Source organism: Salvia hispanica, chromosome 2 (assembly GCF_029641045.1).
Source record: "Salvia hispanica isolate PSC_SH4W2 chromosome 2, Shi_PSC_v1, whole genome shotgun sequence".
Lineage (NCBI taxonomy): Eukaryota > Viridiplantae > Streptophyta > Magnoliopsida > Lamiales > Lamiaceae > Salvia > Salvia hispanica.
Window position 1 is genome coordinate 42,626,818 of NC_142693.1, and position 5,052 is coordinate 42,631,869.

The following is a 5,052-nucleotide window of genomic DNA, read 5'->3' on the forward strand; positions in this document are numbered from 1 at the left end:
ATCTATCTGTAACACCCGTCTTTTTAGTACCCTTTTTCGATTAATTTTGTTTTGAGAACGAGCGATTGATAGACCTTAAATAAGATGTTGTCTTTGTTTCGAGTGGATGTGAATGAAATTAATGAATGCTTGATCGTGTTGGTTAATCGTGTGGTGAATGTATTCAGCGAGATTGATGTGAGTGTCGTCGGTGAGATTATTTAGGCGTTCTTACTTAGTCACCAAAATACTAAAAATAAAATACTACAATTTAATTAATACTCTAAACTATTAATTTGGGCTTATCTTTCTATCTTCCTTATTTCTAGCTTTTACTTCTTTGGGTTGACCGTTTTGAGAAGCCAAAATATTAAATAATTATTCTACTTCTCCTGCAGTCAAATTTTAGTCAAATAAATCTCTCCAAATCTCATAACCATACGGTTTCTTCCATATCTCCATCTTCCTTAAAAATCTCCAACCAAAACCCATTCTTCTCCTTATAACTTCTTCCACAACGCAGCTTTCTTTTTGTAGCTGCTGTTATTTTCATCTCCTCCACCAAAAAGGTATATTCTTCTCCTCAAATTCATTAATATGAAAACCTCAATTTGTTGACTCAATGGCCAAATTCTTGATATCACAGCATTGAGAGGAGAAAACCGAGAGAGTGTCGGAATTAATTCTTCTTGTTATTCTCTTCTTCTCAAAGGTATAATCTTTCCCTTCAATTTAGTGTATACAACCTTCTGGGTATTAAATTTGAAGAAACCGTGACTCTTTTAATACCTCCTGCTTGTGCAAAATTTTCTCTCAACCAAAGGTATTTTCCTTCTCTTCAATTCCATGTTATAGATGCATACATTCACGGTAGTCCACGAGATCAGATTTGTTGATTTTTCTTCAAAATTTGGTGAACGATTGGTTCTTGATAAAGTTAGAAACTTGAATTTCTTGTTTTCTCTCTTCAATCCAAATTCTTGGAAATACTTTTGCCTGCCCACTAATTATTTAATCGAACACATGGTAAAATCTTAATAAAAGATGTAGAGAGGGAGGTATGGTTGTGTCTCTGTTTTTGGGCGAAAATTGAGAGCTGGAGAGAGAGAGAGTTTCGATTGGTTCTTTTGGTGAAAAGCCGTAGGTGACAGCGGAGAGTATGTATGTAGTACAATTTCTTTGAATTGTTATTTTTTTCTGACTTGGATTAGGGAGTGTACTTATTAAATTCTTTTATATAATAATATTTCTTTTATTCTGTTGTGATGAAGAGTTTGACGGGAGGGTAGGAGTATACTTTGTTATATTATTTTAATTTGTTCTTCCCTTTGTATACATGCGTGTAGGTGGAGGTATTTTGTGATATTAATCCTCATTCCTTTCTTTAATTAATAATAATGTGGAGAAGTGAGTTTTTACGTGTGTTGATTTGTGGTATATAGGTATTAATCATTTTATCTGGTTTTGCTTTTGTCCCTTAAAGTTCAGTGAGGAAGTAGTAATATACATATATATATATACGTGTGTTTGGACAGAGAGTATGTACGTTGGTGACTGGGAGTATAATATACTTTTTCTTGTTCCATTATTTTACTTGCATATGATTGTTTGAGCTAGAGAATTGTTGCTGTAGGATTTCTGTTTGGCTACGTGATCTAAATTTATGAGTGTGCCATCGGATAGAAGTATAATTTTGTTGATGTTGTTTTGTTTAATTGATGAGGTCGAGATATGAAGGTTGCTAAGAAAAGAGTAAGGGATAATTTGAGCATACACACTTAGGGTACATGCATTGTTAAATTAATTTATTTTGCAAAGTCTGAATTTTGCATATCTTGTTATTTCAAAAAGGGTGAGCTTGTGCACGTTGGTTGCGGTTGGAATAAGAGGTGATTGAGGAGTAAGCTTGTGAGGTGGGCTTTCGTTTTAAATAAGGACTATGTCCTAAATACTATTTTATGTGAAAGGAGGTGAAAATTGTTTGTCTTGCCATGTTTTGTGTTTGAATGAACCTATCTGAAGTGGCTATGCCATGTATGTTTAATCGAATTCGGGTCCCAGTAGGGCCGCAAACCCTGCTCGGACTAGTGTACACCCAGTAGATCGTGCGCTATCTCTTTGGAGTTGGCCGGTCTAGTGACTTGGTTCGTGGCCACGTTCCTTGTCATGTATGTTCAGATATGGTGATGGTGATGTGAATGGAAAATGGTTGCAACCGAAATTTATGTAAAGATGATTTTAGTGACTTGGGTTCTTTTCAATTAAAACCCCCAAGATCACTCGTTATGGCTTGACAAACGGTTTTGGCATGTGTCCACTGAGTGCATCAAGTACTCAGCCCTGCATATTTGTTTTCTTAATGTGCAGATTGAGCGACGACGGGCGTGGAGGATGTTGAGCAAAATTCATGGATTAATTATGTTTGGCTTAATATTGTTGGATATGTCGTGTCTTCATACTCGGCATTTTCCGTGTCTTGAACGCTTCCGCTAAGTGTCTTTTCTTTAGAATTGTTTTAGTATTGAGAACCTAACTCTTTTCAAAATATTCTACTTTCTAGTCTTTATTTCTTAGAATTGGTACTTTGTTGAAATGATACTATGTTGTTTTCTAAGTTATTTCAATTATTTAAATATTTTGGTCAAAGATGTGTGTTTCCCCCTTTCTTCCCCGCTTCTTTAATCATCCCCTAGTCGCGATCAACCGTATTTTCTATCCTTAGAAAATACGGGCGTGACAAAGTGGTATCAGAGCAATTTTTTTTCTTTCCGCTCTGGACCCTAGAGTCTTTTCTGTCTTGATCTAGATTCGTATCCCTAGATCAAAATAAATAAATAAATAGGTAATTGAATAAAAATTTTAAAAGTGTCAAAGGCTCAACATCCGACCGTCGCCACGCAACCTGAAATGAGGTAAATGTTTTGGAAATGGAAATTGATTAGTTGTGCATGGTGAGATTCGGTTGGCAGAAATATTTATGTTGTGGAAAAATTGGTGAAAATTTTGGAGATATTTGAACTTTAAGTGAAAGCATGCCAGTTCTTTTCTTTTGAGATTTGAGGAGTATGATGTTGTTATATGTTGAGATATCTAGTGATAATATTTGTTTACGCTTGATTATGTGGTCTATATGTAATAATTTGAGTGATGACTCATGGATATCGAAGGATAATATTGTGAACTTTGTGTGTGATTGCGGACTATTTTGAGATGTACGTTGGGAATGACGATATAGATTCTAGTGGTATGTAATAACTCAATTTTTTCGTCTTTTTTTTGAGCAAATGAATGAACATGGAACATTGAACCACAGTGAATCTCTAATACCAAAGGATATAAAATAAAAAAAAAAAAATAGAAAAGTAAATATAAATGTTTGAAAATTGTGATTGGAGGTCGAGTGACGATAATTAGCGTTACCTGGGCATATATACCATTTTCTTTTTACTTTTGTACTCACTTCGAATTTACGTTGGGAAACCCTACCCTTCGCATAGATGGCGAGTAGGATTCGAACCCCACGAAGGAGTGACCCACCGGAGGCACAACAAAAACTTAAAGCATATCGAGTCTATCGGAAAAAAGACAACGTACCAATGCTAGAGTTTGTCGCACGTTTCGACACCCTTTGGAAGGCTGTTCATGAGTTTGGGGTGACGGAGCTTGATGGTATAGAGAAGTTGATTGAGCTACTCCCAAATAGTTGGAAGGAATGGGCCACAACGACATCAAAGCGTTACACATGGTACCAGGACGAAAGTGATGACATGAAGGGAGACTTGAAAGGCTTCCGAAAGGCTATATATTGCGCCTTAGTTGATTCTGAAGATGATCTACCCCCGCAGCCTGCGGATGAGGAATTTGAGGATAAGCAAATGATAGTGCATGAGGCCGAGGCGGAGAACAGAAACGAAGGAGAATTAGGGATGGTCCCGGGGTACGAGGAAGACTACGAAGAGGACCCCGAAGAGGAACCCGAGGAGGACCTTGGAGGGAACCCCATAGAAGATTCCGATGAAGACCCAGAGGAAGGACCCATGGAGGAAGATGATTAAGTAGTTGCGTTAGATCCTTTAAGTAGTTTAATGTTATCTTTTTCTTTATCGAACTTAGTAGTAATCTTCTTTATTCCTATTGGTTTTTGATGCGAAGTCCTCAGTGAGACAATTGTTTATTCTTTGATCCTAGTTATGAGAAGTTAGAATTTGATACCTCTTATACGTGCTACCTAACTGTTATACATGAAAAAAAAAATATATGAGGAGATTTATGAGAAAGTGGTGATTTATGGATAAAAGGAATTGTAATAATTATGTGTCTTGAAGCAGAATGCCGCCGAGACGTGGTCCACGAGCAAGGCGCAATGCGAGGGAACAAACCGAAGAGAGTGTTGGGAACCAAACCCCGCCACCACCACCACCACCGCCTCCACCACCACCACCCCCACCTCAGCCAAAACGATACATCGAGACTTTCATGAGCCAAAAACCCCCACAGTTTGATGGACTGGGAGAGCCATCAACGGTAGAGACTTGGATACGCGCTCTCGAGCGTATATTCGAGTTTATGGAGAGCACCGATAAGGAACGACTCGCTTGTGTGAAATTTCAACTAACTGGGCCCGCCGATTACTGGTGGGATACCAAGCTAAGGACCATGGACCCTGCACGCCGTGAAGCGCTGACATGGGAAGGATTCAAGGAGGAGTTGAACAATAAGTACGTCCCCATGAGTTATAGGCGAGCAAAAGTAGAGGAATTTCATACCCTCAAGCAAGGACGCATGACTGTGACAGAGTACGACCGTGCCCTTTGTGAATTGACCCGATATGCACCTGAGTTAGTAGACACGGATGCGAAGATGGCGGAAAAATTTCGTGTTGGGCTCAGACACGATATAAGAGCAGCTGTGGCTAGCCGTAGAGGAATCACATACTCGGAGGTTTTGAGTTGCGCCTTAGACGTGGAAGAGGCGTTGCCCAAGGATAGGACAATCGTGAAAACTACGTCACCTCCACCACATCATCAACAAAATTTCAGAGACAAGAGGAAGTGGGAGGGAGATCGAGCTCCA

General features: G+C 38.7%; 1 long non-coding RNA gene across 1 annotated transcript; it reads left to right on the forward strand.

Moving 5' to 3' along the window:
• The first annotated feature begins 278 nt into the window (after window positions 1–278).
• Window positions 279–2,695, forward strand: LOC125202626 (uncharacterized). Its single transcript, XR_007173137.2, has 4 exons — window positions 279–548; window positions 626–802; window positions 1,831–1,892; window positions 2,347–2,695. It is a non-coding gene; the product is annotated as an uncharacterized LOC125202626 (long non-coding RNA).
• Window positions 2,696–5,052: the final 2,357 nt, after the last annotated feature.